The 24,316-nt window shown below is 44.0% G+C and overlaps 1 protein-coding gene across 2 annotated transcripts in view; it reads left to right on the plus strand.

Moving 5' to 3' along the window:
- The first annotated feature begins 2,609 nt into the window (after positions 1-2,609).
- The window catches only part of LOC119007577 (bifunctional heparan sulfate N-deacetylase/N-sulfotransferase 1-like), a 47,449-nt gene continuing 25,742 nt past the window's right edge, over positions 2,610-24,316 (plus strand). The window contains exons 1-2 of one of the 2 annotated variants that reach the window (XM_037077343.1): positions 2,610-2,842; positions 22,244-22,466. The gene's annotated coding sequence lies outside the window, so the exon portion shown is untranslated. The remainder of the gene's footprint in view (positions 2,843-22,243; positions 22,467-24,316) is intronic. The other variant, XM_037077342.1, reaches the window with a different exon arrangement.

Below are 24,316 nucleotides of genomic sequence, written 5' to 3' on the forward strand. Positions count from 1 at the left end.
ATGAAAACGTGCGTGTGTGTGTGTGTGTGTGACAGGAAATAATGCGTATAATCTCTCTGCACACATAACTTTTTGTATTATGATCTTTCTGATGCCTCCTTTATGAAATGTACTGCATTTCAAAGGTAAACATTGTGCTTTTTACAACATTACACAGAGGCCTATCTGACACTTTGCATATTAACATTTTACAAACAAAAGCTTGTGATCATATCATAAAACATGATGCAATGCCCTTTAATAAATAACTGTAGACTGCAAACAGCTGTAATAAAGCACTGGTGCAGCTGCACACTTGCCAGTTACTGTGTTAAATGTTAATGCTTAACACGTAAGGCATTAACAACCCAATAGCCTTATGTAATTAAGACAAATAACTATGTAACACAGGTACCATTCAGCAGAATGAGCACCTTTGAAACGCAAAGTACATTTTGTTGATAATGCCTCTTTACTCAGGTGAGATTTCGGGCTAATTTTACATTCTGGGAGCACTTGTCTTAATTAAATAGATGGCGTAAGTGCTTTTTCCACCTCCATGTGTTTGTGTGTCAGATGGACGGATTGGCTCCTGTGTGTGAGCTCGTATAAGCCAATTGTGTAGTCCGCTTACCGTTCATCTATCCACCTGCTTCAGTTCAGGTCAGGGTGTCTTTGCCGCGTGAAACTCCAATTAGCGTGGCAAAGGATTTTTGAGATTATTTAAGTACATTAAGCCCCTAATGTTTATTTAAGGTCAGGGTGAGTGTGTGGAGTCAAAAGGACAGGGATTAGAAACAGGCTTGAGGAGCTGGCAATTCTTTCGTGGTGCAGCTGCCACTCCGGTCAGAAAAAGGAAGTCCGCTTTACTTAAAGGCTTCTTCTAAATGAAAACAACAACAACAACAACAACTCTACTCCCCTCTGCTGCTTCTCATGTCTGAAACTCCAAAGTACAATCATTTGCACTGTGCTGATTGGCTTTGTGACTCTGATTACTGATCAGCAGCTGATCCTGTGATCATACTCCATGAGAAAAGGGTTAAAGTGAAATCTGTAGCAGCCTCCTCCACCTGTGTCCTTCGGGCTCTCTCTCTCTCTCTCTCTCTCTCTCTCTGCGTCTCGGCCTGTGTTTAGTGGGACACCAAAGTAAACCTTCTGGCCGCGGCCGTCTTTGTCTTAATGAGTCGCGTGACCCCATCTCCTCCATCATGTGATGGGGACGAGACAGCCAGAGCTATTTTAAAGGAGATCTTTGTGTCGGCCTCAGCCGCTCCGTAATCAAAATCACCAACCTCACGAGTCACAAGGTCAGACAGACGTGTAGGTGTGCTACTACGTCACAGCTGCTCCGGGTGGGAGCTCCATTCAGGAAACGATGGTTCTGTTGATGTTACGCACTGTGTTTATGTATGATCATATGTATATCATTATTTTATTTATATACATTTATTAAGACATATTTCATACTCAAAGAATTTCCTCGGGATTAATAAAGTTTATTTTATCTTATCTTAATATTAGCCCCCCCCCCACACACACACATTATATATATATATATATATATATATATATATATATATATATATATATATATATATATATATATATATATATATACATATACATATATATATATATATATATATATATATATATATATATATATATATATATATATATATATATATATATACACATACATATATACATATATATATATACATATATATACATATATATATATATATATGAACAGTTTTTTTCACACTATCCACAATAGAAGAAGTGTGGACACAAAGAGAAATCAGGGACAAAAAACAAAACAAACAATCTAAAGCAGTAAACACAAGTTCACGCAAGAAAGGCACATTTTCCTATTTCACAACGAAATGGTTCAGTATTCGTTGTTTTGTCTGATTTGGCTACATAAACACAGCATTCTTTTCCCCATTGGCTTTTCACTCAGTATTTGTCCATTCTTTCTTTCTTTCTTTCTTTCTTTCTTTCTTTCTTTTTTTTTTTTAGCAATTATGAATGGCAAAAATACAGAAATAAAATATCATTTAGATTCTACATCAAGAAATAATGCAAATATCCAATACAAGTATAGTTTCTCAGAGAATCATAGCAGTAGTAGTATTAAATCATCACCGAGTACCGGTGACATTGAACAAGTGACGTTAAAGGCATATTGGAATATTTTGTTTCCCTTTGATGCAACACTGATTATTCGAAAAAAAAAAAAAATCCCAACACATTTTTCATGGGATCTTGTTGCGTAATCTGCATGATGTGGTGACTAATCATCACGACCCTGAGCTCAGTATATACATATTTATGTATGTATATATAAATATATATATCATAAAACTTTCAGGGTAATCCCAGTATCGCAGCATGATTCAATTCCGTGCATGCACTTCCAAACACATCAAGGCGTCTGTAATCTCACTATTGAGGAGCAGGGGTGCAGATAAGCCCCCTGCAGGAGTGTGATCGCACACCGATTTCTTTGAGGAGTTGTGCGTGTGTGTGTGTGTGTGTGTGTGTGTGTGTGTGTGTGTGTGTGTGTGTGTGTGTGTGTGTGTGTGTGTTACGGAAGATGTGCTGTGCTGGCGCCTCCTGTCGACAGTTATGGGCCACTGCCGGTGCACACAGGGCTGCAGAAAGAGAGGGGCACTCTCAGATTTCCCGATCTCTCTCCCAGCCGAGTCCGCTGTGCGCCGCTTGCCTCCACATCACGGCCGACAGCGGAGCGAGACGACGACGACGACGACGACGAAATGCACCCGGCGTGCTTCAATCCCGCATTCACCTCATTGAGCCAGCGTCGTCCCGTGTCCACCTAGACCCAGACAAGGTGAGTACATCGACACGAACACAAGTCTCGTCGCGGTGTTTTTCGCACATGCTCGGTACACGACCGAGAGCCGCCGCCGCCGCCGCCGCGCCGCCGCTGCTCAGACTCCCAGGCCAGGCTAGTGAACGCTGTCTGGCGCAGACGGAGAATGAGGCCAGTTTTTCGGCCTGACTCCTTCTCCCTCCTCCTCCTCCGCCGCCGGGCTGGAGACATTAACAAGCCCCGGTGCTTTCGGCGGAGGCTCGGTGTTGTAGCTCAGAGAGAAAAGGAGGCTAACGCTATTTGTTTTCGGTCGAAGTTTGAGCTCCGGATAGGATAGGAGCCTGTGTCCGGCTGGCTGCCCTGCTCCCACATTTAATATCGGAATTCCTTTTATCCAGCCCGGATACCAGGATGCAGCCACAACACGGCAACTTGTTCCGATAACTTTGTAGCTGCTGCGACGTTTAAGAGTTTTTTTTAATTATTATTATTTCTTCTGTATGAAATGCACACAACCTCAAGTTAGCTTGAACAACCCCTCCAACACTGTAGCGGTCTGCCCACTAAACGACATACTAATGTGTCTCTGCCTGCAATGAAAAGGCCAAACGACTGTGTGTTGTGAGTGTGTGTGTTGCAAATTGGAATTAAAGGTCGATACTGACTGTCTGCCACCTTAATCTAATAGCACTGCACATGACAAGAGGCTGATAAAACAAGAAGAAGACCAGCGTGGGAATGCGACGACTGTTGCTGTTCTTCCCTTTTTTTCTTTATCTAACCATGAGTCAAATCTGTGCAAGTGATTCCTGGGACCTTGTGTTGTGACAGCTGAGCTACCTGTAGGAATCACCTGGTTACATCTATATTGAGATTTCTAACACCGTTTTGTCCCACACGTAAACAAAAAGAGACAACACTGGCTGTGCTGTCAACAAAAACGCATCCAGTGTTTTTTTTCCCCCTCCATATGTTGTTTACATGTTGCACCATCGGAGATGCAGGCTCCCCTCCTGAATAAGACCTGTGTGTGTGTGTGTGTGTGTGTGTGTGTGTGTGTGTGTGTGTGTGTGTGTGAGGGCTGCTGTGTTACTCATTGTTGTGTAAGATGGAGAAAACGAGTGTCTCTCCACCTCTAGAGAGAGAGCTGCATGTATTAAATACTATAAACACTTGACTCTGCTCTGTAGCAAAAAAAAAAAAGGGGCAGTCCAGACCTGCCTGAAATCTGTTGCCTTGGGGTGTGTGTGTGCACAGTTTGCGAGCATGAACCTAGTGTGAGCGAGAGCTTACTAAAAGGAGAGTGACTCACGCTCAGAATGTGTTTGGCAAAGTCATAAGGACTTTCCCTGCGTTTCTTCGCCCCGGCTGCAGAAGGCATTCTTGTGCTCTTTTGCGAGCGAGAACTGCCGTCCCTCAGGTTTCATGTGTCATGAGATTTATTCGACCGGCGCTCCACACTTGTGCTGTTTTCTGAGCCATGTGTTGTTTATCACATGTTCCACCCATCATTTGTTAAAAAAAGGGAAAACAAAGGGGAAAAATCTAGGTGCTTATTGCATTTGCAGATTAGATTAAAAGTCGCTGTCATTTGTTTGTCAAAATTGCGGAGAGCTGAATCTTAAGTTGCGCTGTGTTTATCAGTGCCAACTGTTTGTCTGGTTGTTCTAACCCTCCATCTGACTGCTCCCACTGGCTGCCAAACATGCTGTGATCTAGCGCTTTCAGCTGATGAAGGCTGCCACTGCTGCCGCAGCCATTTGATCATATATCTGCATCTCTCTTCCCTTTTATAGATGCCTGCGAAACGCTGTGACTGGGTTACAATGCCTACACATTGAGGTTGTTAAAAATACTGTAGCCGTCATCACAGTCTGTGACAGATCATGTCACCGAGCAGGGATTGGCCATTTATCAAGACTGAGGCATGATCACAGACGACTCGTCATTTTAGATTTTTAGGCTTGAATGGGGAACGAACGGTACGACTTGTCAATCATGGCGTTGACTGCTTTATCGCTCATCTCCACCTGGAGGAGGACGTACATTTTAATCGCACTGCGGTGACTATACCATCAAATATAATGCTACACAAGGTAAATGTTGGGAACTGCAGTGCCCAACAACATGCCAACTCTTGTATTTTTCCATGTCAGTGCCCCTTGTATCCACACTCAGTGTGTGGGGGGCAGACCTCTCTTTAGAGTGGGGCTGAAGCCAGGCATCTTTCCAAAACTCAAGTCCCCCCCCCCCCCAACCCTCACTGCTGGGTATAAGCACTGCTTTGTGCCACAGTACTGCTCCCTATGGTTCTTATTCATATACTACTACAACACCACTGGCTCTCTGGAATCTGCAATTGGATGCGTACCCAAAATAGCCTGCTGCTTGACAGACAAACTCAGATGTTGCCTCATTAAGTCAAACTTTTTTGGATTAATAATGTGCCGGGGATGCAAGTGGCAGACTGCAGCATTGTAACCTGCGGAGCACTTTGTGTGGAGGTGCCTTTTCCTGCCTGGAATGTGGCTGTGGCATTTTCTGGCTTAGGCCGTGCTATCGGGAAGGATATTGGAGAGCGGGAGCTGAGTAAATACATTTCAAACAGCACAGCACAACCGAGTATTAGCAAAATGATCCGATAGCATCTGTAATCCTCAGGAAAACCTGGAGAGTTTTTTTTTTGAATAGTGCTAGCTTCCATCAGATAGTTGGCAGGCACTGGGGGTGTCCACATGTGTGACTGGCTCGCTAGGCTAGCGGCGCGGCCGACTACAGTATGCAGGCAGATCAGATTACTGAACGATTAGCCATGGCCTCCTATCCCCAGCCCGGGGAAATGATTTTCCACTGTCATAATTCCCCAGACTGAATTACGCAGGCCAGTGACTCAGAGATACTCAATACTACAGGCCTGAGTACTGCACGGCATAACTGTTGCTCTCTGGAGAGGGGAGATAGGTTGAGAGTGGTTGTAGCATTGAAGACGAAATAGGTCTCTAATTTGAATTTCCAGTTGAGCTCCGGTGCTTGCTCTAAAGCACTGAAAGATAATGTAACCAAGCAATCCAAGCCAGAAGGGCAGCGTTCATTGGTGGCGTTTACCCCTTCGGCGTGGACTTAAACATAAGCTGTAAAAAAAAAAAAAAAAAAAATCTTCTGAAACTCTATACTGTCCCTCACGTACCCTTCTATTGTGAAGTCAAAAATGTGAGCGCATGTCAGATGGGCAATGAGGCAGTGTAAATCAAGCAGGCCTCTGGTGGAATTTTGCTGAATGGAAAGATAGACGATGAAGGGAGAGAGAGAGAGAGAGAGAGGAAAAGTGGGAGAGGCGAGCCGGTGGAGGTAGGACCATGTTTCCAAGGTGCCTACCCCCCGAGGCAGGAATCTGATACATTCCAGTGTCCAGACGAATAATGGTGACTGGGGTGTAGCGTTTCATCAGGTGACACATGATTGGAGCGTAAGTGCTGGGAAAGTAAGAGCTATGTCATATGCTCAGAGGTAGCCAGCTCTGGTTGCCTGAGGGATCGGGAAGTATGCCAGAGGAGCAGGGACGGGTTATGTGAGATATGGATTTATCCCCGGCAGAAGACAGCTCAGTTTTTATAGCTCCTCTCCTTATCACACCCGCCACCGTTTAGATACAGACGTTTACATCATTTTAGGCATTTAGGTGACACGCTGATCTAGAGCGAGCCACAGACCAAAACGACGCATTAGGGTGACCCTTTTGTTGTCTTTGGTGCATTAAACGCCATTGTGTTCTGATGAGGCTCGTACAGGCTGTTAAGCGGAATAAGGATTGGCATTTAAATGGCTTCTGATGATTAACCGTAGAAGTCAGTGGATCCTGTTTAGCTGCTCTCCAGGCAAGTTATGGCATGTAGCCGTACTCGAGGTACACAGCTCTCTGAGAACGGCGCGACATTAGGCTTCACAGGTGAGGATCGACACCTGTGATGATGCAGTATTGCAGAAAAACCCCAATCTGTTGGCTTGATTTAATTCTCGAAGAAGAGTTTTCAACCCTGTCTTCTAAGCTAAAGGCTATTTATACTGCAGATGCAGAAAAACACCCTGTTTTATTTAGTGGTCAAAAAACAAGCTGTCGAGTGTTAATGGACTTCACCTCAGCCATTCCGGCGGACCCTCGGGGTACAGCGCGTTCATACACTCGGCGAGGGAGCTCTCGGCACTAGCCTGTTAATGAAGCCATTTCCAGAGATGGAGAGATGCAGTAATGGGAACGCACCACTTCACTGCGGGATATTCTAACCCCGTCCTCATCATAAGTGCTATCAGTCATCGGATACGATTAGATTTTTTTTCTCCTTTTGTCCATTTAGACTCTCCGAAGGCTCTCTGTGTGTGTGTGTGTGTGTGTGTGTGTGTGTGTGTGTGTGTGTGTGTGTGTGTGTGTGTGTGTGTGTGTGTGTGTGTGTGTGTGTGTGTGTGTGTGCACATACATATCTATATTCAGAAACTTGGAGCCTGTTGTATTTGGGTCAAAGTCTGAGAACAAGAAAATCTGTGACAAAGACTGTGTGTGTGTGTGTGTGTTTGTGTGCATGCATTACACTGTGAGTCTGTTTAAATGTTACACATTAGCCTTACGTCACTGGACCTATGGCTTGGTGCTGAAGCTCACACAGTGAGCGAGGAGGGCAGACAGGTGGAGCAGTGGGAGGAGGGTGGGTTCTGTATGTTTACCCAGTTGTCTGGTGGCCTCAGCTGGGTCTGGCTGCACCACAGATACCACACACATACTCACGCCTACTGTAGTAGTGCTGTGTGCACGCCATGGCTGCACTCACTCGTGCACTCAAGTTGTAAGCCATGGTGTAGAGCTGCAAGGATTAGTCAGTGGCTAAGATGATCAAAAGAAAAAGCCCAGTGTTTTGATAATTGATTAATCGTTTTAGTCATATTTTAGCTGCTTAAATGTGAGGATTTGTTGCTTTCCTTTGTCTTTGGGGTTCTTTCTCATTTAAAGACGTCAGTATGGGCTCTGAAAAATTGTGATGAGCATTTTGCACAATTTTTGTGGCATTTTGGAGAATAAAACATTATGCAGTAATTGTGAAACTAATCAGCACATTATTGAAAATTGAAATAATGATTGTTTTCAGCCCTGTGTAGCATACAAGCAGGGTTTGGAGGGTTACTTTAAAAATGCATTTCTATACAGTAATGGATTAACTATTAAAAGTGTAGTCCGTAACATAATCTAAGTATCACAGTATTTAAGTAATATAAAGTTCAGTCACTTATTTATTGCCTCAATACCAAACATACGCACATAAAGACAAGAGAAAAGAGAAATCATCAGGATGACTTTTAGTTCATCTTGATAACGAGTGTGTATTCTATAGGATTACACATTTTGGTTTCGCTCAAGACTCATTAACTAGCTTGTGTGTGAATGTGCATGGTGACAGACTATTATATAGTTCTTTATTTTATGTGGTTAGTATTTCTTTTTTCCCACAGAATGTATCCATTATCTAACAGTTGCCATTCTTTGTATCCTAATTACATAATCCCCTTACATGTATTCTGTTACTCCCCGAGCCTGCCTACAACACTGTATGTAAGTGGAAAGTGGAAACTCTTTTATATATTTTTCATTGATAAACGCTCTTTTAAATGACAAATGAATATAGATTCAGTCAAACAAAAACAATAGAAAACTTTCAGTCTTTTAAGTGCACGATATGAATGGTGTCTTGCCTAAAAAACGCTTCAAAAACTAACACGCTCATATATACAAAATATTCCAGATCTTTATCGCCCATTATGTGCTGTGTTTATAGTATCAGTATAATATCAACTCTGTGTTCACTCAGTTGTCAGTTTATTGGGTACACACCGCTGAAATGAATGCCGCCCTGGAATAAAGCCCGCCATCATGAAGGTTATTATGTGAGTTGAAGCTGCTTTAGAGAAGTATTGATTCAACTTCATGGTCATTTCGGAGGCTGCTGTTTGGGGTGCTGTTGTGTTGTGTTTTACCAAGAGGTGTTTTATTGCTATAAATGGGGTAGACAGAACACTAAGAACACTTTCCAGTATTCAACTTCAGCCTCTCAAATGACCAAAAAGTTTGAATGGGAATCCCTCTAAAGCAGCTCGGACGGAAGCCAAACATTATCTTTATGAAGGTTTGAGTCATTTCAGATCTGTTATATCAGACTGCCTTTAGTTTAAGTTGTGTCTACCTATTACCAGACAACTAAGTCTGTAGTTGCTCCTCTTATCTTCTCGTTGCAGCTGTCTGTGCTGCACTGTTTGACTTTTCTTCCTGAAGCTTAAACAAGATCACAGCTGTGACCCGATGCCGTCAGGAAGACCATGCTCTGTGTTTACCAACTAGAGTTGGTGTTTACAGTGCTGTCATGATAAGAAGTGGTATCGTACGAAAGTGAGGAGCGAACACCTACACAAGGTCACAGAGGTTTCAATTTTCCTCTGTAAGCTCGAGATGACAGAGACGACAGCATAAAACCACTCTGTTCGTCGTCCCGATGCTTCAGATTAGAGCGGGTCGGAGCATCACGGCGTCCCACCGGGCCCGGTGCCACTGCTCTGCTCTCTTTTCCCTCCGTCTCTCAGCCCCAGAGCAGACCACGCCACCACACCACAGCAGCGAGTCATCTGGTGTCCAGTCGGCTCCCATCTGTGAGTGCATTTGGCTCGACTGCAAACAAAGCATTGCGGCATGCGAACAGCCTCCGCTCCATCTAAACAGCCCGGCCCCGCCGCTATCTAGCTTGATCTTTGGGTGGAAACTATGAGCGCATTGCCAGGCCTATGGGTCATCTCCATTTCAATTCATTAAATTGTATCGAGGCATTGAGAATCCACCGTAACGAACTGACCACAGCTGATGGCATACCACTCCTCCATTTTGAATTGCTGAGGTGGAAAGAATTGTGCCGGTGCCGACCCGAGGTTTAGCTTCTGGCAGCTCCAAGTGTACCCCTCCACTGATCCGAGGCGGTGCCGTGTCTGCCCAGCCTGCTGTCTATCATCCATCCTGGGTGGCAGGGTGGTGTTTGTTTGTGTGTGTTTGTGTGTGTGTGTGTGTGTGTGTGTGTGTGTGTGTGTGTGTGTGTGTGTGTGTGTGTGTGTGTGTGTGTGTGTGTGTGTGTGTGTGTGTGTGTGTGTGTGTGTGTGTGTGTGCGTGCAGGACAGGTGTTGGCAACCCCGAGGTCAGTCCAGATGCGGCTGGGACACCTAGACAGAGGGACGACTGGAGACTGCAAATGACAGAAAGATGAATGAGCTTTGTTTTGCCAGTTCTTTTTGCCAGTTTTATTCCGAGGGTGCAGCTTTGAACCGGGTCGGTTGCGACGGTCAGGTGGTGTAACGGCTGGCCGCTCTTGGCGGGATGTGCCACAGCCGCAAGCATTTGGTCCTCACAGAGAGTCTCGGACACTGTTTGGGTAAAGAAGCAAAACTAAAGGAGCCATAGTGGGGTGTGCAAGCCTGAAAACACAAACACCACCCTGCCCCCTTCTGTTAAGTGTTAAGTGGCCGGATATGTTTGGTGAATGGGACACAGGTGTCTGGGCCGGACTGTGTGTGTCTGGCCAGAGGTCTGTGTTTGTTTTCTCTCCAGAATGGCCCCCAACTCTCTGCTGCAGCTCGACCGGAGCTCATTGGTTCTCAATGGACCGGGATGGAGGCCCCCTCTTTTATTTTTTTTTTCTTCTTCTTCTGCTGTGGGACTGAGCATTGGATGAGCTCAAGTCAAGAATCTGATAATGAAATTCAAGACATCCCCACGACACAATGTTGAGCAGGCCCGGTGCTTTTTAGATTCCTTTATTCTTCCCTTTATCCCCCCGTTGCCTCTGATCTACCCCAGCAAAGCGGGCGTTTGAAGTTGCCAAGACTCTGGCTTTAGTGTTGAGTCCTCAAAGTGCATATGTGACAGGTAGAGAAGAGCTGGAGGGGAGTAATGTGACTCCCACATAGTCCACACAGCCGTCCCGGTCTCCGTCCTCCGCGGCCTTGCCTCCTGCACACAGCCATAGCCTCCCTGGTGATGTCACTCTGCTGAGCTCCCTTTTTGTTGAGTAACACCCCAAAGGTGTGCTTTGGGCTCTGAGGAAGACAAACACACACACACACACACACACACACTGCCACAACAACCCCATACCGTGCCTCTCCGGGGAGCACGCTAGGGTGAGGTAATGGGTTGTTAACCCCTCAGTCACCTCCAAGTTTGGGCGGCTTTCCGTCAGCAGCGGCTGCTATCACCGCCCTGATCTGATTGTTTGAGTCACCCTGTGGCCTCCCCAGATGGCCAGGCCTCAGAGCTGGTTTATGATAACCATACAGTTAATATCTGGCCCACATAACGCTCACACAGCTTCCTGCCCCCCCCCCCACTCCCCTCAGACTCTGCTCTCATTTCTCCCTGCCACCCTCTGTGCTATTGTCTATGACGCCTTCTCCTGAGTGCCCTGTTTTATTTCTTTATTTCACTCATCTTTTTAAATTCCAGAATCCATTTCGTTTGTCCCCAGGCACAAAGGGTGACGGCTAGAGACGGTGTCGCAAATTAAATTTGCTCCCCTCGGACGTGGGCACGGTGGAACAGTAGCAGGAGAACGGGAGCAAAGAAAGCTGGAGGAAAAAGCCCATTTCCTATGCATTACTGTCTCTTTCCTCAGGGTCTATAGTGGAGTTACATCAACACCTCCATTGCTTTTTTTTTTTTTTCTTTTCTAATTTTCTTTTTTCTTGCTCTCTCCCGTCCCGGTCCTGCTCTCGCCGCTTGCTGCTGTTCCTTCGTACGCAGCCTAACCTGAAGGTCTCTCTGCTCTTGCTACCACTGCTAACACAATCTGACCCAGTTTATTAGTTTGGGTCTAGTGAATCATTAATCGAGGTTATCTAACTGTTCCTGTAATGATTCTGCCGTGACTCTCATGTCAGAGCCTCTCTGTGTTCGTAACCGATCAAGCTGTAGCCTCTCTGTACATTTGTGCTCTATCATAACCACCTTGCAGAGAAAAAGCATCGTCCCTCAAGCGAGACTATATGTTTAATAGGTGTGCTCTGCGCTGTAATATGTCATTGTGTCAGAGCACAATACGAGGACTAAGTGCACTGAATGCAAATTAATCTTGTGGGATGGCAGCAGCTGAATAGAGTGTGGTTTTGGGGAAAGGAGGGGAGCGCAGGGAGGGACAGAAGGAGGGCTAATGGTGGCGACAGAAAAGAGAGGGAGAGAAAAGAGCATGTGAGGAGGAGGAGGAGGGATGTGGGATGTAGTCATCGCCAGGCCCATTCATCATGCAATGCCTGCTGGGATGCGCTGGGGTCAGTCCCGCACAACACAATTACAGCCTGTTCTGGTGTGTTGTGCTCGGCTCCACTGTGTTCCGACTATGTTCTGTTGTCTTTTGTTGGATTTCCTCTGTTCTAGCTCTCTTGTTTTCCCCTCTGCATGTTTTTCGTCTCGGCTCTGTTCTGTGCGCTTGTGTTCAGTGGCAGCTTTCTCATCTCTTCCTCTTTTTTTTCCCCTCCTCTGTTACATTATTTTTGAACTCGATGCTCAAGCTATCACTAAATGATCTGCTGCAGGTCTTTGAGCAAAACATTTCAATTAGCTGAGCATTTGTTGTGTTTTTCTTTGTTGCTTTGAGTCTTAAACTCTCTACATTGTCTTTTGCAATTAATTGCCATATTTTCATCCTTTCTTTCTCTCTCTTTTTTCCACTCCTGTGGTGCAGCCGCTTGCAGGGCTGTTGTACCGGCAGCCTCCTTTCATCCACATCTGAACCGCAGCCACTGGCTTGATCCATGTGATTGACAGGCCTGGTTAGCATGGGGGTGTGAGATGCTAGTAAGCATGTTGTTTACCCTGCCTGACAGTCGTCCATGAGCCCACAGATGTTTCCAGAAAAGCTGTAAACATCTGCTATGTGCTCTAATGTCAGCCGACAGCATATCCGATCATAAGGATAGCTCTTGTCTTCCTGTCCGTGTCTATTCCTTCGTGCAGGGAGGAAGAGTCTTCCCTGCCAGCAAACCTTTTAGGTGGTCTGAAGGCCTAAATCAAAACCATCAGACAGATTTAGCAACATCAACTTTTGAGAGCTGATCCGGGTATTTCTGTTAACACCATAGTACAAGACAGGACTTTCACAGTGGCATCTGTCTCTGTCACTTTGCAGAAAAACTATACACCAGAGACAGTAAAGATTCCCCCTTTAGATAGACAGATGATGTGGTTAGACTTGAGAGCCACTTGCCACATATATTTAGATTTAACTTTTGACATATACACTGGAGAAAAAACTAACAAAACTATTTCGATGAAAAGGAAGCATTTTTATGTAACATGTAATGCTGTGGCGCCCAAACCTTTTCCCTTAGGGGGCAACATTTGAAACTTGGAATTGGTCCACAGGCCAAAAGCAAGAACCTGTTGTATTCTATTGTTTTGTACTGGTGTTTTCTGTGTTTATGATTGAAGAACAGATGGAAAAAAAAAAATCTTTTGCCAACTTAAACTTTTTAAGTTCCTCTATTTCTTTTTCAGCAAACATCACTCTGGCCCATGTGCTGACATCATGGAAAATAATAGGATCATAGGTGTTCTTAAAGAGCATCTTTATCTCATGAGATAAAAAAAAATGTATACAAAAACATAACATAATATAGAAGGATTACTGTATATATTTTTACAAGACTTTATACCTTTTAAAGCGGGCCAACTTTGGTCCCCGGGCTCGACTTTGGTCAGACCTGTTCTAAAGATTGTCATTAAAAGGATTTAATACTATGGCAACTAATAGTTATTTTAATTACTGATTAAGCTAGTCATAATGTTTTTATATAGATCAGTTATTTGTGTGGTTCACAAGATCCAGTGTTGTAAAAAAAAGTATTTTTGAGAAGAAATAAAGATGTTGTTTACATTTTCTTGTTGGTAAATGCCCCAAATGAAATGTAAATGTTAATGTCACCCATGTGTAATGCACACAAGTAAAACAACACTTAAAAATAAATCTAGTAGTTTAAGAAATTAGAACTGTTGAAACTATTGCCAAAATTGTTGACATTGATTAATTGTTTCAGCTTTATAAAACACGATATATAATATATACTTTATGATATAAACACATGTGGCTTCAGCAACTTTTTAATAAAGCAGATTGAGCTGCTGTCAAGTGCAGTTTATGTACGTCCTGTTAATTAATGAAGTCTAATAGGTTCCAGTTCTGTGTTTTGATTTGTAATGATGGGGCTGCTGCTCTTTGGTTTACACTTACATGACAAATTATGCCTTAAATTAATGGCATCATTAGTACAGCTAGCCACATTCTGCCATATATCATGTTGATTATGGTGGGATATTTATTTAGCTGAAGTGCCTTTCTGTTTTTTAGATATTAGTTTCCAAGACTCGTATGTCATTTTTGATGATAAACCTGCCAAAAGATTCCTTGAAATGACAAATACTCAGTGTTCTTTCAGAAATGTATTCTTGGCATAAACAAGCTGTTTATTAAACAGCATGCAGACCGTGAGGGATTATGGATCCTCTCAGGTTGTGGGTTTGAGAAATGATTTCCAGTAGTTGTTGAAAGATTTCTCCTAACAAAACAAAAGACAAACAAGCCCAAAAATTCCCCAGAAGTTCACTTCCTCACTGTGGATGCATTTGGGTGGTGGCTGGGCTGACGGGAACTAATAGGAAGCCCCAAGATTGACTAAAAGAATGACAAACCGTGGCCAGAAAATGCAACAGTTTAAAACATGGAGCATCTGGAAACAATCTGAAACAATGGATTGTCTTCAGCAGGCCCCGTGTCAGACTGTAAGGGCGCTTCTCCTTCCTGACTTTCTTGGGTTTCGGTCTCCTGAGACACATTGGGAAGGTGTCGGATGACATGGACCAATTGACTTGGTATTCTTGGATTTGACATCCACCTTAAAACTCAGAATTGTAATTTCTGGACTCGCAGATTGGCAGACTCCTACTTCTAAACATGATTGGATAAAATCCTATCTTCATTCCACTCATGGCCTAATGACATTGAATTTTTGATCTGATCTAATCACTTGCAAACGGTGTTAGGATCCAACCTTGATCTGAAAGATTCATCAACTCCTGTGAAAGTGATCAGAACTTGGCTGAATTAAACACAAAATATGTGTAAGTATATTTCCAATAATTGTTTGACGTTCTGATACTCACCTCCCCTCTCTAATCAACAGGAGGCCCATCTTTAATTAGCCTTTTGTGCTCTACCTCCAACAGTAAAGCGGCCATGTTGTTTTATCTAGGACGACTTCGAACCACATCCCATGGCAACCGTCTGGGTTGCTAACTACACCTGCTCAGTGCGTCCCCGACCTGCAAACGCAGCGGTCCGTCTGCCGCCGAGTCGTCTTTTGTGCGCCCTAATGAATCCGGGGAGCCGTGTGACGACATGCCTCACATTTCAGTCTTCACCTAATTGTGTTGATGTGGAGGCTGATATTGGTGTTGTGGTGGTTAATCTTCCCCAGCGAGAGGAAATGGCAGAGTCATCAAGGGATACGACACAGCTAATTAGACTTGTGTGCGCTTCCATGTGTGGAGGGGAGAGGTGGGGGTGAAGCAAGCGGGAAGTGGTGCCAAATAGGAAAATGTTTTTTTTTTTCTCCCCACTTTTTGAAAGTAACAGTAACAGAAAGCAACTTCAAAACCCCGTCTTGAATATGTGGCATTATTCTTTTGAATGTCGCACAGCTTAATGACAGCATCCACTTTCTGACGAGGGACAACGTGGGGAAACCTTGACATTCATTACAGCCTGACATTTTGCCCACTCCACAAATCTTTGGAGAGTCTGAAATTAAAGTAATTTGAAATTGCACACATTGCAAATGACCTACCCGGTACAATAATGCTGTTTTTGACTTTATTCTCCCCGCGAGGAAAGCTGTTAGTAGCTCTGACTGATTAGGGCCTGAAGCCAGTGGCTCTCAATTAGAGAGAAGACAAAGCTTCAACCCTTGCTGCTGGAGAATCAGAAGTAATGAATTAGTGATAACAGTTTTAAAGACAACACCATTAGCGGGGCTGTCGGAGGAGGGGGTGGACCGCTCTCGCCTTGCAATTTGCAAGGGTAGGTGATTTGGAGTCAAAAGGAATACAAGTGAAATGCTTTTGGATTTCTTTTTCATTCCTCTGCTTCTCCCTCTGGCTACCGCTGACAGTAATATTAACCTCATCTCCACTGCGCTGTCCTTGTGTGACCCAGGAGTCATCTCTTGGACTGAGGAGTGGTCAACTGTTCTGCCGCTCGGGGTCTCGAGCCTCGCTGGAGCTCCTAATGCATTCTGGCTCCCAGTGCTCGGGGCTGGGAGGGTCAGATAATATATTAAGATTATGTTGCGGGCTGTCACACAGCACTTGGGTTGAGAAGTACTACGCCAGCAAAAAAATTTTGCAGAGTCATACTTTGATCCCTTTTTTCCCCTCTCTTCAAAGGCAGCCCGAGGCCTTGTTTGATTTAGTTTTAGATTCTGACCTATTGCCAATGACATCCACACCGCTCATCCGCCCCTCGTATTGACCACCATTAGCACATACAGTGCCCGTATCAGTCAGGCTGCTGGTGGTGTCACCGTTTGCCACTTTGCATGGCCCGGTCCGCCTGTGTCTGTTTGGTAGCAGAGGGGGGCTCAGTCCTGTCACCTGAGGGATAAAGTAGTGCACGGTGGAAACTCGTATCCTGTGAGGTATGCGTGGCAGATGCAGACCCTCCGTTGGTTCAGCTGTTGTGCCCTGCGTCAACAGGGAGGACCCAGCCTGTCTCCGTCTCTGTTATTGGAAGACTTTTAAAGCAGGACCAGATATTTACTGTTCATGCCTCTGTCAGATCTGGATTTAGAGTCACGGTGGTCCTTCTGCAGGGGTGGTTTTTAGGCAGCCTTTTATTTATTCATTTGCATTTCTCATTGGTAAGTAAACATCCAATTTCAACCTCTAGGATTTGTTGCGTCGCCTGTTTCAGGCCAAAGAAAACTTACCAGACAGCCCCATCCTTAACATATTGTGTGACATTGGTTTGGTGGTTGAGGTTTTGTTGGACGCGGTGGCTTCTTGAGGTCAGCCCACTTGCACTGCTGGCGGCAGGGTGCCAGTTTTATCCCACTGCTTAAAGCGTTCCGTTGGGTTGTTCTCTGACCAAAAGCTAATTACAACAGCAACTCCAAAAAACTGGAGGGACATAAATAAAACTGAATGTGATGATTAGCTGGTCCTTTTTGACACGTACTAAACTGAAAACGGTACAAAGAAAGCGTATTTAATGTTGTTTCCTCATCAACTTTTTAGGAACACAAGCGTACTCTGAATGCGATGCCAGCAACAGAATTTGAAACAAATACTGGATAAGTTCTGGAAAACACCTGTTTTTGAAACATTCCACAGGTAAACAGGCTAATTGGTAACAGGTTCACCACTTTGTCAAACACATGATTACACAAAGAATATAACTACATGGCCTCAGGAGCACTTTCTGAAACCACTGTACATAAACGTGATTTAAAATGATTGCGCTCTGTTTTTTTATATACATGTTACACAGCAGCCAAGCTTTTTTTTGGGCCGGGATTTCAACAGTATATGACTTTAGGAACACACACTGGACAAAATAAGCCAAAGATGAGCTCCCTGGAGTCACAGTAATCAGATTCATACTGTGCATAAACAAACTGTTCGACTTTGCTTCATAAAGTAAACAGGAAGAGATGAAGAGACAGAATCCATCCACCCATTATTGACTTTTTAATTTCCGTGGTATTTTAGGAACCTAAAGGACGGCCTTTTCCCTCATCCAGTTCATGTCTGACCTCATAATAGAGAAACAAAAGGTTAAACTTGTACTGATGAGTAAAACAGGGAAACACGCATGTTTCTAGCTGTTGTCTCAGAGGGCGCACAGCCTCATACAGGCGTGGTGCGACCTCGATGCTTCTCCTAACCTGCTTCCATTATAATGGTGAAAAGCACAGTGAGAATGAGCAAATTGATGCGATTTCGCAAGTTCCGGTGAGCACAATTCTGACAGGGGCAGCTTGGATAATGAACGTCACTTCACCTTTCCGCAGCCTCACCCATTCAGCTGATGCGGTGGTGACTTCACCCTCGCATAATGGAATCCAACCCTCCTTCCCGTCCCTCTTTGCTCTCATCAGCCGCTCGCTCTAATTAGATGAGGGTGATTTCAATAAAGTTACTGTCGTCCTCACTCCATTAGTTATATTAACACTCGGATTCCTGCCCCGGAGTCATCTATCTGTCCTCCGCCTTCACCAGGGGGGCCAATCCTCTTCTTTTCATGGATCTGTGTAACCTAGTTACTGAGGCCCAGCAGGGGAGGCCAATCAATTAATGAACAAAGGAGCCCGCTCACTGAGCAGCGGCGCGAGTCTGGGACTATAAACAGGGCGCTCCCAAAACATGGTCGCTGTCAGTTCGGCGCTCATCTGATGGATGTTGTTTTGTTTTGCTGTTTTGCGTGCCTGTCTGCGACTACTATTGCTGAAGAGTCTGAAGCCAGCAGGTAACTGACCGCAGTGTTACCTGTGTGAATGCACCACAGTGGCAGACAATATTCAGATGTCCTCTTATCAAGAAAGTGCGGTGACAGAAGAAGACAGATTAGAGCAGTTGGCAACAATTCCTATGACCCCAATGTTTATTATGCATTATAAGCATACTTATATTTATAATCGGCTCATATCACTGTGTACTTGTTGACACAGTAAAATCATATCCATACCATAATCAATTGTAGTTATAAAATCTCATATCAGGGCTCCATATTAACCTTTTCATTAGGCACCTGCGCATAATTAAGGCGCACCCACCAAAATACAATTTGATTTCTTAACACATCATGTAAATGATTCTAAACAGGAATAAAGGAGCGGATGAAAATTGTTTTTGTTCATCTTTGTAATCAGATCTTGTCTATATCAGGCACACAGATGCAACTATTAAAATTGTGAAGTCGCACTTCACAGATCGTTAGGAAGCATATGTGACCAAATTAGTCGCGCTCTGGAGCCTGTATACATTTATAATGCTTTGTTACAATTATCTTAACACATTGCAAATAGTTTTATTTTTATAATAGCTTTTTTTGATAGACTGATTATTATTATTATTTTTATTTTTTTTAACGTTCATAGTGTTTAATAATTAGCTCTCATACTTAAAATTGTGTTCTAATTAGGGCTGCATGATGAGGTAAAAGATAGATAAAAATGTTATTATTTTGATTTTATGCTATTATTTTAATAGATATGATTGCAATGTTATTCACAGTTAGTGGCAGTCATTAGTCAGCTATTTATCGGTAGTGGTGAAATTCTAGCCAATAAATACAGCCAGTAATATAAAATCACACAAGAACATTTACAAACTTTGATACAATAGGTGACTCTGCTGCACATTGAAAGTTGTTTCTCCAAACAAACAGAGATAGGAGGGAAGAAGTAGAAAAAGAGCACAAACCTCCAAAGAGAAAAGGTCTACGAGTCTTAACACAGCAGAATTCGAACAGCGCTCTGGAATGTTAAACCTTTCTTCTTTGCTCTCTACATCTCAGCCCTTTTCTGGCCCTCAGGTGTGCGTAAACTGCAGGTTAGGTACTTCCTACAAAAACAGGAAATGATTGGTTAGGTGTAACGACTGAAACAAAACCATATCTTGCATCCCTTGTTAAGTTCATGATGTTGGGGTCTGTACCAGACAAGCAGACTTTCTTAAGTCTGCAGAATAAGATTTGTAGACCAGGGCTTCTCTGCAGCAGCAGAGCACTTCATCATAATGCTGTTTTGTCACACATTTAACCTTTAACAAGAAATTGCATATTGTGGCCTGGCCACAGTGCACTTTAGATAATACTTTGGTTAACTGTGGAGTTCTAGTTATAGTGTATTATAATAACTGCTATAATGCATTACAATGTGGTTTTATGTTAAGTGGTAATTTGGTGCCTTAAGTGATTTAATGAAATTCAAATTGGTGCAAATGTTCAAATTTAATTTGTGTTTAACTGATGACAGACAATGACTTAGGTACTTTTTGAACAACATTTACACTTCACTATTTCACCCAAAAACTCACTCCAAAGACTTGAGTGACTCAGATAGTGACTGGAACAATTCCTGTTTATTTGTAGCGCTATACTACGGGTCATAACAGTCATAGAAAGTGCTACCAAATACACGTTTGCCTTCCATCACCATTACCTTTCATCATGTCTGAGTTGCAAGTCGATGGGCTGTGACATTTTCTCCCATTGTGTTGTGAAGAGGCAGAAAATAAAATGTGTTAGATGTTGTATAAAGACAACTCAGACGGAATATGTGAAGTGAACAAAGATGTGTGGTCAAAGGTTAAACGTCCATATTTGGTGATTCTGATCGGTCTCCCGTGGCAACAGGCAGATCTGGACAGACAGCCCTCCTCTTCTTCCCACCTGTGCTCACTCTCCATCTTTCACCACTTTCTCATCCTTCTCTTTTCTCAATACCTCTTTTCATCCTATTGAATCCCCCATTTTTTTCCACACCTCACCTTTTTATTCACATCCCAGAGCCGCACCCCTCCCTCATTTCATCCTTCTTTCTTCCTCCATTCTTTCTTCTCTCCAGCCACCCGGGCTCTCTGTCATCCCTTTTTCTTAATCCGGCTATTCGTCCCCAGCGTTCCCCTCCCTGGAGTTTCGAGCTCCGTCTCCCTGTGTGTGAGATCAGGGAGCAGGCTGTTGTAACAAGCTGTTGAATAATGTAAGCGCAGGGCTATAGGCCAGGGTTTCAGTTAACCCTTTGATCTCTGATCACACAGTGGGTGAGGCGGACACGTCATAAATGACAGCTCGACAGCAGGCCAAAGCTGCCCGAAGGCCTTCTTTCGCTTCCGTCTTCCTCCACCCTCTACCTAAAGGCTAAAGTTCCCCCATCCGGTCTCATTGTCACGGCCTTTGTAGGCAGAGACGCAGAAAGCGTCGCTAGCCTTTGTTATTCTAACATTGATGTATAATTAAAGGGTTAGGAAAGGCAATGCTGAATAATTGATACTGGAGCAAAGATGTCATGGCATCCTGAACCTTATCGTATTCCGTATTTTTACTCACAGGGCAGATAAAAGATTTACCAGTTTGCTTTCTGTCTGGTCATCCCGTTGGGTCTGCACTGATTCATTGTGGCACCTTGCTGTCCTCAGACAGAGCAGCTATTATCATCATTTCATTCAGCCTTATTTCCCCTTTGTGTACATTGTTAAGTGTCAAAACACAAGACCACAGAGGCGAAACAGTCGCACTAAATGCTCAACAGCGATCAAGTTGGTAGGTGAGTTACCAATTTGTATCAATTAACCGACCGAGTCGCGCATTTCCAATCTCAAAAAAAAGCGTAGCCAGCACACCAGGTCCCATTAACCCTTTGTAATCAATACAGATTCCCCTCTCCTTAAGTGCTTCTAGTTAGCTTTAGAGCCTCATATCCTGAGGCTAGGGTGTATTGATCTGCTGGACTGATTGGAAGCTACCCTTCAGGAGGTGAAGGATAGCAGTGGGACTGGGGGATGTTTTGGCAAGAGAGGGGAATGAGTGGGTCTAGATCAGCTTACCACTTCCTACCCCCACACACACCTGTTACAGCCAAACGGGAGGGAAAACACACCACTGTGTGTGTGCGTGCGTGTGTGTGCGTGTGTGTGTGTAAATTGATTGTGTGAAAATGACTGTTTGTGTGCTCAGGAGAGCAAATGGCTGAGAGGCGTAGCAAATGAGAAATGTGTTACATAGGGTTTATGGTGACGGCGTGTGCCTGCACCGCATTGACTCTGGCAGCTGCTGGCCTTTTTATGGATGGGTGGCAGGAGACAGATTTTTAGCTTTTACTTGGCTTTAATGCTACGTGACAGTCTGCTTTTCAGATTGGGTGCCTGGACCCCACAACCTATGGCCACGCCGCATGGACACATAGTCGCATGCTACAAACGTGCGCGCATTTACTCATACATATACACACACCATTAAGCAGCGTGTGTGTGTGTGTGTGTGATGCAGCACTGTGGCATTTAATCCATAACACTGACAGGTTTTCCTTGAACTGACAGGGGAAAAGCATAGCTCTCTTCCCACATAAATATACACACACGGCACTCCGTCTTTATCCTGCAGCCCCCTTGACCTGTTTTTTTTTATAAAAAATATAAGAAATACCGGTTTGATGTCAAAGTGTTGTGTTCCAGGACATACACAATGCATGCAACCCTGTGGTGGCTTGACCCTGTGTGCAGGCCCCAGCTACCCCCTTCTGTAAACTGATATCCGTGTGCGTGTGTGCATGTGTGTGTGTGTGTTGTCACGGTAGGATACACAGCAGCTGTAGAGGGGAAATGGGAAGAGCCAGCAGAGTAGACACAGCCCAGATAGACCTGTCAGCTCTGTGACACCCACACATGCCTCACCCTCGGGTCCAGGACGAGAACAGAGGAGGAAGGGGGAAGCTGCTCGGTCGAGGACAGGTAGAGCGGAGTAGACAAGAGAATCCGACCAGTGGCAGAGTCGAGACTAGAGCTGCGAAAGGGATAACGGTGAGCCACGGCAGAGCTGTGTTTATTTTAGGGAACGTGGGGAGAGTTGAGGGAGAGAGAACAGGAGATCTGGAAGGTAGAATGCCAAAAAATAAAAAAAAAGTATTCGCTCTCTTTTGACACATGGGAGACACACTACAAAAGGCTCAGTCATGTTTTAGGAACTGCAAATTTGAAGTGGAATAATTCTGGATCAGATTGAGGACTGGACCTCGGCACTTTGTAGTGTTAAAGCCGTTCATCTGTAGCTTTTTGGCCTAATAGTTGGGGGATTGCTGTCTGTCTTTCACATAAATCCAAGGTTCCCACAGGTCCTCGAAATCAGTGAATTTGAGAGAAAGGCCTTGAAAGTTTTTGCAAAGGGACATAATCCAGTACTTTCAAGAGTAATCAAAGTTGTGCAGAGAGAGTCTGTTGGCCGAGAGAGAGGGTGTGAAAAGGGGAAGAAGGGCTTCTTTTTTTTACTTGGGCCACTGATTGAATGAAAGGAGTAAGTTGATCAGCAAGCCTCCTGAAACAAATTACAGGAGCCAAGCATACACAAAACATTGGTCGTAACATAAACACAATCTGAGCAAGTCGACAATATCAGCCAGACACACGATGCACCACCTCTGAAACGCTCTCAGTTGGTGTTCGAAGCCAAGACAAAACCACGTCACACACACGAGGTTGTAGAGACGTGCCTGATGGAATCGAGGCATAACGGCCCTTGCTTGATATCTATTAATCTGTGGGGATTGGGCCTGGAACGTTTTTGGAAAGTCGTTAAATTTTACGTCCAAGAAGGTGTGGAAGCCCTATAAATCTTCTTATTTGCATTTGTGTACTTGCCACAGTTCTTCCTGATCTTGCCACAAAGACGCATCTCCAAAGCACATCACTGCGACGACTGGTCTTCATGGCGGGGATGATTAGTTTCCCTGGCCTTACACCAGCCAACATAAATGTTGCTTTCTGGAAAATAATAATAGATCTTATGTCTCATCGTGCTATAAAGGCTACTTCAAATTTGTATCAGTTTCTCCCACATGCCTTCTGGCAAACACAATCTTAGGTGTCATGTGATTTTTATTTTATTTTTAAATTTCTTATTAGCAGCCACTGTTTCTTCAGCAGTGTGCCGTAAAACTGTGACTGGTGAATTCCCTCCAGGCAACAGTTGTTGAATGAACCGTGTCTCCCATCTCTCAACTGTGAAACCCTGTAAATTTCTTCAGCGCTGTTTCTTGGTGGCCTTCATGCTGCTGTCCTTCAGCGAGATGCTCACTTTTTGAGGACTGCTTTGTCTTGGCAAATACACAGCTGTGTCAGGGTTAATCCCTCTTTAATGACTGACCTTTACTGTAAAACAAGGGGTACTTCAGTCTTTATTTTCCTTATATTTATTCAGAGTGTTCCTTTGTCTTTGGAATCTAGTTTTTGTCTGTAAGGTGGCAGATTACACGAAGATTTGTACGTTTTCTGACGTTAATATCAACACACCATGCCTTCCCTATTATTAAACTTCTCGTGGAATTGCATCTGTATTGAGAAATCTTACATTTGGAGATCAATCTGTAGAGCTGCAGTTGAATTAATGCTTCAAAAAAAAAAGCAGAAAAGAAACAGTCTAAGGGGGGTGAATACTGCCACGTTGGAAAATGGGGGAGGATAGCGGAGCTTGACTGTGGTTGTGTTTCAAAAACTGCGACTGAAGCAGAAAGTGTGTGTGTGTGTGTGTGTGTGAGAGACAGAGAGGAGAAAAGCTGGAACTGAGCTTCAAAAAAAACACACAGGATTTGTAATAGGATTCATGACTGGGGCTACAATTGGGAGTGTAATTATTGTTATTGCGATAAGCCAATCAT

Source organism: Acanthopagrus latus, chromosome 18 (assembly GCF_904848185.1).
Source record: "Acanthopagrus latus isolate v.2019 chromosome 18, fAcaLat1.1, whole genome shotgun sequence".
Classification (NCBI taxonomy): domain Eukaryota; kingdom Metazoa; phylum Chordata; class Actinopteri; order Spariformes; family Sparidae; genus Acanthopagrus; species Acanthopagrus latus.